At 43.5% G+C, this 14,552-nt stretch overlaps 1 protein-coding gene across 1 annotated transcript in view; it reads right to left on the bottom strand.

The window, feature by feature from the left end:
• The window catches only part of LOC147027119 (pappalysin-2-like), a 510,774-nt gene that overhangs the window by 116,609 nt on the left and 379,613 nt on the right, over window positions 1-14,552 (bottom strand). The window contains exon 25 of the mRNA XM_085883285.1: window positions 7,047-7,120. The gene's annotated coding sequence lies outside the window, so the exon portion shown is untranslated. The remainder of the gene's footprint in view (window positions 1-7,046; window positions 7,121-14,552) is intronic.

Genomic DNA, 14,552 nt, shown 5'->3' with positions numbered 1-14,552 from the left:
CCAGGGCCCAGAATGCTGCCTTGGGGAACTCTGGTCTGGACAGGAAGAGAGGATGAAACTACTTCATGAAGGGCCACACGTTGGTTTCGACAGGAGAGGAAGTCGATGAGCCACAAGTGGAGATGTCCTTCGATACCATAAGAAGAGTTTGGTGAGCATGGCAGGGTGCCAGACCATATCCAAGACATGCGATATGTCTCAGGAGATGACTCTGATTTCATGTCTGGCATTGAGAATCTCCATCCATTGTTGGGAGAGCAGAAGCAGCATATCCAGGGTGGAGTGACCTGGTCTGAATCCAAATTGATGATCGGAAATCAAGCCATTGGAGAAGAGGAAGGATTTAATGTCTGAAGCGATGATGGATTCCATAACCTTGCTGATGATTGGGAGACGGCTGATTGGTCTGTAAATGCAGGTATCTGTTTTAGCACTTTTTTTTTTAAATGCAAAGCGGTGATGAATTATTCCAAACCCGATCCTCCTCCTTCGCCAATGGGTCATGGCTGGGCTACAGATACGTCTGGCACAGTTGTTCGTGTCATAACATCCAAACCTGCTATGTCAGAAGACCTTTCAGCTGCATGTAGGAATCAACCAGTTGACAGAAACCTTGATGCCGATTCAGATTCTTCAGCTTATTCGGATGACAGTGATGACGAATAAACTGTGGAGTGAAATTTTTTACACCTTTTTCAAGGACAGTTGAAATACTAAATGCTGGTAGTCACATTGAAATAATCACTGTCATGATGCATCAGTTACAGTAAGCTCAATGTCCTTAATATTAAAACCCCATAATACACCCCTTGGTCGATTGGAGACAAAAAAATCCCCAAGATACTCAAACATATAATACACTCATGGTGGCCATCTTGGAAAATACCCCCACGTGGACGTTCCCCATCATTTCTCAAAATGTGTAAAAGCTAAATTTAAAAGTTGTGTCCCAAGGTACCTAAATCCACCCTCAAAGTTAGTTCTCTGCAAAATAGTCAAAGGATTGCTGAAAGTCACCCAACTACATTCCAAGAATTCACCACACTCTGACAGACCCCTGCCTTACTACCGCCGAACTCTCCTCTTCTTTACTTTCAGGCTATGGCCCTTTATGTCAGAGTGTTGACCCGTCCAGGACTCAAACCCTCTCTGGCCCCTCTGTGACCCCTCTGTGGCAGCATGGTGATCCGTCCAGGATTGTAACTCTCTATGGCCCCTCTGTGTCAGAGTTGTTCCTCCACCTTTTCCGTTGTCTACCTCACCTCCAAGCGTCATGTCAGCTGCAAATTTGGAAAGCTTACTTTCAACCCCACCATCCAAATCATTGATGTAAATTATGAATAATAATGAACGGTCCTCCAGATGATCCCTGGGGTACCAGTAACTTAATCCTCCAATTCACAGCTGCTCTTTGCCTCCTATCACGAATGCAGTTTCCAACCCAGTTGGTTACTCCATCAGCTACTTCACAAGCCCTCACTTCAGCTAACAGCCTTCTATTCGGTTCCTTATCAGCTAACAGCCTACTGCATTTCCCTCATCCACTTCATCAGAAACTTCATAAAATATTTCAAACATGACCTGCCTTTGATAAATCCATGCTCACTACCCTTAACTCTTCTGAAATTATTAAAATGTTTCCCCTATCCGTTCCTAAATTAATGAATCCAACACTTTCCCGACAGTTTAAGTCAAACTAACAGGTCTATAGTTCCCCAATTCTTCTCTGGAACATATATTAATTAATGGTGTTACATTTGCATCTCTCCAATCCTACAGTTCCTGTCCTGACTCCAACAGGCTGTTAAAGAGATCCGCTAATACAACACCTATCTGCTCTGCCACCCCCCTCAAACCTCGAGGATGCATATTATTATCCAGCTCTGGAGCTTTCTCATCTCCTCGTGTTCCAAGCTGTTATTGGAAGTTATTATTGGATATTGGATATCAGTTATTGGAAGTTCCCCTGGTTGTTCTTGTGTAAATGTAGGAGCAAAAAGCTGTTTAATAAGCCTGCCATCTCACCTTTACCTTAAACTTATTCTCCTATGGTGTTCCTCCATCAATGCGCCGACATGTCTTAACCGTTACGTTACCCTTTATATACTTACAAAAGGTTTTCTGTTATGCATATTATACAAACATATATATATATATATATATATATATATATATATATATATATATATATATATATATATATATATATATATATATATATATATATATATATATATATATATATATATATATATATATATACATACATACATACATACATACATATAATCCATACATCCATCCACTGGGACGATACTCTGTGCAGAGCGTTGGTACTGCTTCAGCAGTCTCCTTGGCTATTAGGTACAATCCTGGACAGGTCGCCACTCCGACACAGGATACCAACATGCTGGCATTCATTTTGCAAACCTTGGAATAATGACAGACTGAGTCAACCCCACCTGGTATTAATTCAACATACGAATGGGATTTGAACTCAGGATCCCAGGATCCCAAGCCCACCACCCTAACCATGAAGCCAACACCAGGCATATGGTCCCAATGGATGGATGTATTCTTACATTGAAGTGATGTATATGGTGTTGATGTAACGCAGGTTTGATGGGCCAAATGGCCTCATTGTACTGTATGTCCAAGTTCCTCATGTAAAAGGATGGCATACTTTATAATGCAGGTGTCAGCCTATGACGCATCAGGGTGGCACTTTGTTACAAGGCCTTCAAATCTTGGAGATTCATACTCTTGACATTTCCGTGGCTAAGAACTAGCACTGTGTGAGGTGCGGAAGCAACCATAACCCTAACCCTAACAGCAGCCATGGGAACACACACACCAGAGAGGGCAACACAACAAAGCTTTCCCCATTCTTGAGGACCCCTCGGTATTAATAACAGATCTGGAGAAACAAAATAACATCTGCATTTATACTGAAATCTATTGCAAATAAACCCTCATGAACAGGAAAAAGCATATTGAAGACAAGTCAGACGAAGATGTATTAGCTGGAGAGCAAGAGATGCAAACCTCATATTGATTGCCAAGATTGTTAATCCTGGCATACAAGCTACAGTGCACGACACCTCCAAAATATCCTCAGTTGAAAAGGATTGTGGCTTTTTGAATAAACCATGAAGTTTCACTGGTGGTGCCGATGAAGGCATAACTGTGGGCTCAGAGTCGGAAAAAATATTTTGGGTGCCATGCATTTTCAGGAAAAATCATGGGAAAATAACAATGTGACTGGCATGTTGTCATCATGAGAACATAATAGATGTTTGTAGAACTGGTTTTTTTCTGATGTGCAGCCAACAGCCGCAATCATGACGAAACTCGGTGAGACTTCCGTGTCAGTTGACATTTGAATCGTAAATACAATGACGGTTCAGAACTGATGTCACACGAAACATTGTTCCAACATGGACTCAACCGTGCTTGACTGCCAGGCTTGTGCGGGCTCATTGTTTTCATGACCACAATCCGGTGTGTACAATATCCGAGAGGGGGAAAGATGTTGATGGTCATTTTCTTCTCTTCCTATAATCATAGAGACACCACACCTGGAGGTCGAGTGATAAGAGCCACTTGATTGCAAAGTCAGTGGCCTCATGTAGTCTTAAAAAGGACCCCATCCATCCCATCCATTGAGACCACACTCTGTGCAGAGCGTTGGTGCTGACGAAGCAGTCTCCTTGGCGATTGGGCACAATCCAAGACAGATCGCCACTCCGACACAGGATACTCAAGCTGGAACTCATTTTTGCCGACCTCAAAAGGATGACAGGCAGAGTCAACCCCACCTGGTATTAATTCAACAGCCAAGGGTGATTTGAACTCAGGGTCCTCGGATCCCAAGCCCACCACTCTAACCATTAAGCCAATACCAGGCATAAAGGACCCCATTAATTCCCTTTCTGTCCAGTTTTGTACGACGTGTAAGACAGTCTGATCTTGATGATGGCGCCATATGGGATTGGTACAAACCATTGTGGGATTATAATGCCTGACATCTTTCTTCTTTAAAAAAAATAAAAAAAACAACAACCTGTGATTGAAAGCTCATGCAGGAACTTGTACATGAACCACATTCAGAACAAAGATGTTAGTAGACAAAGACATACATATACTGCACAATCTCCAAGCATAAATTACAAACAAGGACATTAGCAAGAAATGGACAAACATGCAGTCCATGGGATTTGAACCAAGGTTCATGACATCATGAGTTATGGGTTGAGAATTACACCGAAGATATAATTTTGCTTTCAACACATTTTTCAACCGATTATGTTCTCCAACAGTGCTAGCCTATCAACCCAGTGCTTACTCTGCTCTTTATCAGATCGCCCTGCTTCTGCATGCTATCAAGAACACTTGCTGCACGATATCAAATGACCTTTGCCTTTTTATGGCTGATAAGTTCACAATAGGCCTGGTTTTGGCTTAACGGTTTAGGTGGCTGGCTTAAGATCCTAGGGTCTTGAGTTCAAGCCACTGTCGGACTGTTGAATTAACACCAGGTAGGGTTGACTCTGCCTGTCATCCTTCCGAGGTAGGCAAAATGAGTACCAACGTGCTGGTAACAGGCGCGTTGCATCAGCGGCACAGCTGCGCCCCAAGAAAACGATGCAGCCAAGCAGCCACAGGGTGTATACGAATAAATAAATAAGTTCAGAATGAAGGCAAAACAACTGTTCTTAGATTGCAAGTCACATGATTCAATGAAGATACAAATGCCCTCTCACAGGTGGATGATGGCTGAGTAGAGTAGTAGCAGTTACTGATATTTATGCTTTCATTCATATCTGCAAAGCCTTTTTTAATCTTGAGAGCAGGTATTTAATTTGTGGAAAATAATTGTTTTCATGATATCCGCAGTGTAAACTTTGATACTTTTTCAGGATTAAACATTGCAGGTACTAATTTAACACTGTGGTCCCCACAGGTGGTGAAAAGGTGTTCTTCCATCGTAACAGATCTGCTACATTGTGTCACCTCCGCCACCGAAGGTGGAGGGATGTTATGCTTTCACCCATGTTTGCTTGTTTGTCTGTCTGTGTCCAGGATATCTCAAAAAGTTATGGACAGATTTCGGACGAAACCTTGGTGGACATGTCATCAATAATGGTTGGGTATACGACGAGGAAAAATTCATTAGATTTTGAAAATTGAATATCCATATCTGGCCAATCAGTGGGATACAAAATGTAAACTGTTCTAGTTCATGGTGTCCTTCTAGTTCTACAATGTTATTGTTTAGACAGTAAAGTATTGTACTTCCAAATCGATATACCTGGTTTTTATTTTCTTCCTTTACTTTTTTTTGTACCATACCATTTTGAGGTTTCCCATGTTCAGGACAAAACAAATACTCGCCATCCAGAGCTCTCCCTTCACCCCACACCATATGATCATTTAATTTTGGATTCTTTCCGAGAATATGATTTGAAGTTAAATAACAACATGTTGGCTGCTGAACAAAGCAATAAGTTTTCTTAATAAGAATGTGTTGCTCGTTTATCAAACAATATTTTGCTTGTTAGTGGCCAGGAAAGGGTTACATTTCTCCACCTTAATTGCCTTTGCTTTCGTTCTCCAAATGTCTACCTCGACCTGATCGTAACTGCAATGGCGACATCGAATGATTACCGAGCTGTATCTAACCTGAAGCCACACGGCATCCGACGCATTCGTTGAGCAATTTTGTCATTCTTATATTCAAAAAATATTTACTCCCGTCTCATAAACTGCGACTTCTCCCCCAGTTTGATCCTCCGTTGCTTCTCCTTGGGCACTGATGCGTTTTTTTTAGGCCTCCGCTGACGAAGTCTCCGGTGGCATTATGTTTTCAGGTTGTCCATCCGTCCGTCCGTACATACATCTGTCCGCGTTAATTTTATGTTTTCTTTGCAACCGCTTATATCTGATCGACACGAAATTTTCACCATATGTGTGACTACTCATGTATTATGTTTTTTTAATGATAATTATGACATCATACATCACGTGGTGTGAGAGCCATGTTGGAAAAAAGGAAAAACTTTGGACCATTGCATCTCCGAAACCGCTCCTTTTAAAAATTGAAACTTGGCACATGTGAAGTACTCCCCATGGGGAAAAAGTGATATTTTGATGATGTCATTGGTGGCTTTGTTATGACGTCATAATTGCATACATCAAAAAATTTCTAACTGATCTGATAAAGCTTTTGAGGGTCATCAAGGGCTAAATTCTATGGGGGGGGGGGGGAATTGATGACATCATCGCTCACGTGCTTTGGCAGCCTTATTGTTTTCAACAAACAAACCTTCAAAAATCTTCTTCTCCAGAATGGCTTGACAGATCGAGGGGAAACGTCACCCACATGCTCCCAAAGCATTGGGGATACCAGGGTGTTCACAAATAATTAATAGGTCCCGGTATGGCAGACATGTTGGATTGAACGAAAATCTTTAAAAAAATTACTTCTCTTGAACCGCTTCATCAATCGACATGAAACATCACAGTTATGATGCAGTAGTCGTGCGGAATATATGCTTTAAATTTCAACCTGAAGAGATGCATGGTCTGGCAGCTAGCATTATTTAATATTTTAAATCTGGGTTCACGGATATAAATCAAACTTGGTACAAGTATGTGGAATATTGTAATAGTGTGGGCAGAGGTATATCTGGCGATGTCACAACGTCGAAGATTGCCCTTCTAGTTGTATACAGAGTCGAGGCTCGTGGAGGATTTAGGCTACAGAATGGATCAGGATGCAATTGAAGAGAAAGGAAGAGAAAAAGAAGGGGGGAAGGGGAAGACATCAACAGCAAGGTTTGGGACAAAATAAAGGGAGACTTGAAAGAACAAGGGATGTGGGGAATAATCAGGAGCAAGGGGGGGGACACAAGGGGTGAACAGCGTGGATGCATCCGGAAACTCTCAAACACAGAAGTGGAAGGAATAACTGGAAACTCGGAAAGGATGGGCTTGGGGAGTGTTAAGGTGGGGACAAAATATCACGGTTGTGGATGGGGGATTACCTGAGATGGTGGTGAACAGCTGTCTTGAAGCCCTGGAGGGAAGTATGAGATTTAAGGGACTGAAGAAGTTGGTTCTACAGGTGGGAAAAGAGAGGAACAAATGAGTTTTATGATACTTTTGGATAAACATGGTGCATCTCATGACATTAGTTCCTGACAACCCCTCTCTCATCCCCACATCCCCACCTCCTCCAAAGCTTACAATCCAAACCCCGAACACTGCTGACTTTAAGTGCATTTTTACCCACAACCTTAGGGATGTTATTCATTGTTCTTACCACTTGGACATAACCACATGATAAAACAGCAAACTCTCTCTGGTTATTGCCAATAACATCTTTGAAGTGCTTGAAAGTCACTTATTGTTTGCGAGAGTAAATGCTACGTATGAGGTAACTCTGCTCTATGAACACAAGGCTGGTTTAAATGAGTCCAGGATATACTTGGTTTGTCCACATTTTGACCCGAAATATTCCAACAAGTATGAGGCTTGTCATAATATTCAACTGATTAATGGGGAAAGCACATGGAATTCATCTCAATTTAGGAACTGCACTTTCCAAAAAATCCATATGCATTTATCCTCTCAACTGTTTACAAGCCCAAATAAAATGGCCTCGTTTTCACTTACTCACCCAAAATTTCACTTCCATCTTTTCATTTTTCCAAATTCCAACAAATGTTCTGCTTTTAGAAAATAATTAATGTGTTTTAATCCTTTCGAATGATGCATGCTTGCTTTTACAATACAGAGGCCCTTTTACAATATGTGGCCCGTGTGTTAGGGTGTAACTTACAAGAAACGATTTTGTTATTTTAGAACAAAGTTGCAAAAGAGAAGAGGTGTGGGTTAAGACAAACCGATTGAAGAGGGTTGGGGTTAGTTGGCAGTTTGGAGTTGGAAATAGCAGTGATGTTGCGGTTACCCATTCTCTCAAATAAGATGTTCAGATAAAACATGCAAACGATCTGGTCTATATTGCTTACTAACAAATACAACATGGCACTTCGCAGACAGGACTATTTAAGGGGGGGGAAGAGGGAGGTAGAGTGGAGGGAGAGAGAGAGAGAGGAGGGAGGGTGGAGAGAGGAGGAAGTGCGGAGCGAGGAGGGGTGAGGAAGGAGGGAGCTCGGAAAGAGGGGAAGAGCAAGGAAGGGTGGGGGGGATGGGGCGGGGAGAACGACGCATCACCAAATTTCGCTCTATACTCCGGAAGGGATGGGGTGCGAGGGAGGGAGAGAGAAAGAGAGAATGCTGTACTGTATTAGGAGGGATGGAGCGGGGATGCGACATAGACAGAGACAGAGAAAGAGACGGAGACAGAGAGAGAGGCAAAGAGAGGAGTGGGGGTAGGGAAGTTAGCAGAGAGAATATGTTTAGCTTCATGAACAAAACAGACACACACACACACACACACACACACACACACACACACACACACACACACACACACACACACACACACACACACACACACACAGCTGATATCAGCAACTTTTCGGGAACAAGCAGGTTGGAGTCAGTGCGATTACCGACTACAGTACGCACTGTATACAACGCAGAAACCTTGAGTAGCTTTCACCGAAAAACGTTACATTTTTGTCGACACTTCAGGGATATGTTCACAAACAATAATCCTTAGAAACAGCTGCGTGTGAAAGGTGAGAAAAAAAATTTGGCTCGGGAATTTAGAAAACACGTTAATATGGTAAACAGCTTGGGAATCGGGCCGAGGAACACGCTCGGGGCGACGGAGCGCGAGGAACACGCTCGGGGCGACGGAGCGCGAGGAACCTGCTCGGGGCGACGGAGCGCGAGGAACATGCTCAGGGTGACGGAGCGCGAGGAACTCGCTCAGGGCGACGGAGCGCGAGGAACCCGTCCGGGGTGACGGAGCGCGAGAAAACCGTTCGGGGCGACGGAGCGCGAGGAAACCGCTCGGAGCGACGGTGCGTGAGGAAACAGCTCGGGGTGACGGAGCGCGAGGAAACCGCTCGGGGCGACGGAGCGCGAGGAAACCGCTCGGAGCGACGGTGCGCGAGGAAACCGCTCGGGGTGACGGAGCGCGAGGAAACCGCTCGGGGTGACGGAGCGCGAGGAAACCGCTCGGAGCGACGGTGCGCGAGGAAACCGCTCGGGGTGACGGAGCGCGAGGAAACCGCTCAGGGCGACGGAGCGCGAGGAAACCGCTCGGGGCGACGGAGGGCGAGGAACCCGCTCGGGGTGACGGAGCGCGAGGAACCCACTCAGGCGACGGAGCGCGAGGAACCCACTCGGGGCGATGAAGGGCGAGGAACCCGCTCGTGGCGACGGAGCGTGAGGAACCTGCTCGGGGCGATGAAGGGCGAGGCACCCGCTCGGGGTGACGGAGGACGAGGAATCTGCTCTGGGCGATGGAGGGCGAGGAACCCGCTCGGGGCGACGGAGCGCGAGGAACCCGCTCGGGGCGACGGAGCGCGAGGAACCCGCTCGGGGCGACGGAGCGCGAGGAACCTGCTCGGGGTGATGAAGGGCGAGGAACCCGCTCGGGGTGATGGAGGATGAGTAATCTGCTCTGGGCGATGGAGGGCAAGGAACCCGCTCGGGGCGACAGAGCGCGAGGAACCCACTTGGGGCGACAGAGCGCAAAGCACTTGCACTGAATGAGGTTGCGCAGCAAAAGCGAGTGGTTTGTGCAGTAAGTGAACGATTCACTCAGCATGACGTAGCGCAGTACCGCTATGGACTGAAGGGCCCTCGGCAAGTGGCTTAAGCACTCAAGCAAGCACTTCCATTCAATGGTTGATGTTGAATGGCTGGTCAGGCTGTGCCTGCATACCATATCGGTCTCCACAAGGTCAACCAGTGATGTTTAACTTTTAATGACTTTACACGTGTGTTACAATTACAGCTTGTTTGAATTTGATATCGAGCGCCCCTTTGTCGGGGACTCTTTTTACCTGAGAAGTGTCACAGGTCTATCAGAGCTTCATATGGTTGTTGTTACGTTTGTTGTTGTGGTTATTGTTGAGGGTCGATTTTTGAAATATCCACCCATCTGTCGGACAGCTGCCCGACCCCCTCCCCCCCCCCCCACACACACACACATTTGTTGCTTGACCACACAAATCATCTAAAGTCCTGAAACATACATTGCAATAATATTTTAAGAGCTCATGGATACATCAACACAAATTGTATTTGAGCATGGGGTCACAGCATCATAAAGCAAGTACTCAGATAGAAACACCAAAGAAGCTGACTCAAAAGTTTTCTTTTATACCTTCTAAGTATTCAGTTTGGCCAGGATTGTTTTTTTACTTCCACTGTGATGGCACTCAGCAAGCAAAGAGAAGGTTCGGTCTAAACAGGGAGATCCTTCCAAATCTTTTGAAGCACCGGGCTCTGCAGGCCTCGGTCGGGCAGCTCGAGTGATGGTCTTTGAGGAGCGCAAATGAGCGCGGAGCAGCGGCAAGGAGCGTCGCGGGTGCATTGTGTGCGGGATCCTTTGATACACAGCCGTCGCACATTGTCGCCAAGAATGCGCGCAAATTAAGAGGCGGCACTGGCGGCTCTTTTTGTCGTCTCGCTCTTTGGAACGATGCAAGTCGGCGTGAACAATTTCTATAGCGGGTATCCTTCCCTTCTCCAGAGCTGCACAGCCATGCCCCTTCTTTCTGTCTCTTCTCTCTCTTTTTGTTGCGTGCAATTAAAATTCCTCACGCGCATTGCTAATTGATGGAGTCGCCCTTTGGAAGCTCATACTTTGTCTGAAGTCTCTTTTATTCCAATCTCATTATACGGCGGTTGGTTTTTTTTTCCCCTTTTTCTTTTTCCTGCTGCTTTTCTCGTGCTTCAGAAACACGCTTGTCAGAACCAGACGGAAATCGCAATTGTGACGCTTCATTCTGTAGGCTCACAATTACCATGGTATGGAGGGATAGCGAAAAACAACACAATGATCATCTGGGGGAACATTCATCAAGTCATGATCAAGCCTCCATTTTGCGAACAAATATGTGTTTGTGCCATATGACAATTTTTGAACACACTGCTGAATATTGTTTTTTTCAATTAGTGTCTAAGACTGAAAACAGCTTTCGTGTTGATCAGTGAAATTTTGCTTTGAAACCCATAAGGAAGAATGAGAAAATGAATGTACGACGAGCATAAACATATTTCACAAGAAGACAGAATAATAGCATAATGTACCTTTCATACTTTCAGAATTTCCATTGTTTCCTCAGCAACTAATTACTTAATAATGGCCTTTTGTTTGAATGTTGTCAGCCCATTTATTTTTATGGAGAAAGTGAATACAAAAATTGTGCAAAAATAGTCTTGGCCTTGGGGTTTGCAATTAATTGTTCATACTTTTGTAATTTGAATTTCTCCGGTATAAACGGTTTTACTGAATCATTTTCTCATTGCGGAATAAATTGTTTTGATAAATAGCGATTGCAAGTCGCTTGTAAATCACATAGCTCTTGTTTTCTCATTTTACAGTCGATTGTTTACTTTATTGATTTGAATGAAATCCCCAGCCCAGCGCGTGTGACCTGTTTTCGAGAGAGAGAGATAGAGATCGATTGGATAATGACTCACCTTAAGATTCAACAGACAGTTGTGCACTCAACCCCTTCCTTAGTCAAATGTGTGAAAATGGCTTTGGTGTCCATTAGTCTGTGGCTGTTCTTGTTTCCTTATCCATTGTATGTTTACACAACGTTGGGTTGTCATCTCTGCTTTCATTCAACCATTGTGTCTGCTTTTATCCATCTGTTTCCATTGCTCTATTATTTCTTTCAATATTTATTGAGTGCTTAAAGTTGTAAATGTGGACAGAGGTTATGTTTTCACTTCTGTCTGTTTGTCTATGAAGAGGATATCTTCAAAAGTTGTGGACAGATTCGGACTAAACTTGGTGGACAGGTTGGATGTTTGACAGGAACAAATTGATTAAATTTTGGTGAAGATCCGGATCAGGATGCGAGGGTTTTTTTTTTTTACTTTGTAAGTGATCCTTCACCATTGAGAGAAGGGGACAAAAACTATATATACCGTGATATCTCAAAAAGTTGTGGACGAGTTATGACAAAATGAGGTGGATGAGTTGGTTAGGTGAAAAGAACAAGGTGATTCGATTTGGGTTCATGTTCGGCTCTAGATCCGGCCCATCAGTGGGATACAAAATGCAAACTGTTCAGCCTGGCATAGGTATGCACTCTACCAAGTGCCTATTATAGCTAAACCATGCAATGTATTTTATCCATAATGGTGAAAAGCATCAATACCCCACAAGGGAAAACAAAAACAACAATATTACTGTACAAATATTAATGTTACACAGAGGCATTGTTATGTAGCATCTCAATATGGCAAAGGGATTTCATAAGTGACAAAGGACAACACAGCAAGCAAATAAGAGAACAATACGATGAATGGACATGTTCCTACTCACTGTTCATATACAAGTACAAGTGAGAACACACATTTGAGATTTCATGAAAACATCAATGCTCAGGAGAAACATTAACATTAACTTCACAAATGCTGTGTGTGTGTGTGTGTGTGTGTGTGTGTGTGTGTGTGTGTGTGTGTGTGTGTGTGTGTGTGTGTGTGTGTGTGTGTGTGTGTGTGTGTGTGTGTGTGTGTGTGTTGTTATCTCCATATGCGTGTTTGAGAAGGTAGAACGGAGCCCTTCCAGGTCTCGAATTTTGGTAAGGAGGGTGGCGGGTGGGGGTGGGGGAGGGGTGATGATTCATGGACCAAGCTGTGAAATTGTGTCGTTCTCAAAGTTTTGTTTGAAGGGCTCTTTTCAGGATTGTCACTGAGCCCCAAACAGCTTCCAACTGCACTTCGTTTGTATCAATATTCCCAAGGATGTTTTTTTGTTGGGTTCTTCTCATTCCCATTCCTCCAAAAATCACTGGAACAATTTCGGCACTCTTCAGATTCCACGATCTATTCACTTCATTTTTAAGGTCTTGGTATTTGGTCATTTTCTTGATTTCTGTGCTTCGTCCAAAATCACTGGGAACTGATACCTCATTTAGCAATGTTGTTTTTTGTTTGTTTGTTTTGAAATATGTAAGTACTATATCCGGTCGCAATGTTTCACTTTCTATTATCACAATTAATGGGATCATCAGGTCGTATGTGAGCATTACTTCCTTGTTATCAATTATCGTTTTTGGTTCATGTTTCCATGACTTTTCTGGGACTGGGATATTGAAGTTTCTGTAGATGTGCCAATGGATTACTCTACAAACCCTATTGTGCCTCTGTGTGTACAGTTGTTCTGACATGAGTTTTTTCCTTCACGATAGGAGGTGGCTCGTGCTTTCTGTTTTTTACCATGCAGAACTGACTCTTGTCCAATTGACTTAGTCCTGCCACTTTCTTAAAGCCATTTGTGTAGTGTCCCTGATCTTTGGAATTTATAATACTTGATTCTTCACCTCAGTTGAGCTGACCTCTTCTTTGTCATTCGAATGAGCATTCTTTGTCTATGCCCAATCTGTCCAACTTTTTCTTTTTTATATCTTCCTGCTCTTTTGTTGTTCTCCCAGTTGTCGGTGTACATCTGTTGATGTATCGTTGTATATTTTTCTTTCATATTTTTTTTTTGCAATCATTGGGCTGTATTCATTGCTGTTTCGCTTTCATCTGTTTATGTCGTCTGTTGAACTTTTGTTGAGTCCAACAGATATCATTCTGTACCTGTGCACTTGGTTGAGTTCCATTAGGCTAGTGTCGTATCTCGGTAGGAACATTCTTGAGATGCACTGATTTTTGTGGAACATTTTGTGCATAATGAGGAGTTTCCTTGTTATGATATCTAGTTTGTTGATTTACGTTTGTCACCAGTTTATCATTCTGCATCTGTATTGGAATAATGGTATTGCTAGTTGGTTGATGGCTTTGCTTTTGTTTCTCAGGGTGAGATATGTTTTCAGGACCAGCCTCATTCTATACAAGTATTCTTTGGCAACTATTTGTTACATATTTGGTGGCCCTCTTCTATTCTGAGGTATTTGCAGATACTTCATTGCCAAGTTTGTGTGTTATTGTTTTGAGGTCGATTTTAATAGAGTCCACCTTTGTTGATTTTTATTTTTTTGTATACAATATGGAGCCTCGTATAAGAGCTAACACATAGGACACATAACAAAGAGAGAAGGAGACAAGAGGGGTGGGAGGGTGGAGCACAAAACAGTGGGAAACAGAGACATTCGGGCATATGTGGAAGGGAGAGGAATGTGTTTTGGTACACGGGGTAAACAAGATGGACACTGTTGGGACTTTCAGGAAGGAAAGCAGGGATTTTGAAAGATGTGGGTTTGGGCTGGGTTAACGGGGGTAAAAATGATCATAGTTTTGGATTGGGGAAGATATGAGATGGTGGTGAACAGCTGTTTTGAGGACCTGGAGAGAAAAGTGAATTGAGAGATTGAAAAGAGTGTGGGTGTTTGTTCCAGAAGCGAGAAAAACCCAAAAATCCATATCCATTGGGACCATACTCT

The sequence above is a fragment of the Eptatretus burgeri genome, chromosome 5 (genome assembly GCF_056783735.1).
Source record: "Eptatretus burgeri isolate ZD-2024b chromosome 5, Ebu_testis_v1, whole genome shotgun sequence".
Taxonomy (NCBI): domain Eukaryota; kingdom Metazoa; phylum Chordata; class Myxini; order Myxiniformes; family Myxinidae; genus Eptatretus; species Eptatretus burgeri.
This window is presented reverse-complemented; position numbering and strand designations above follow the sequence as displayed.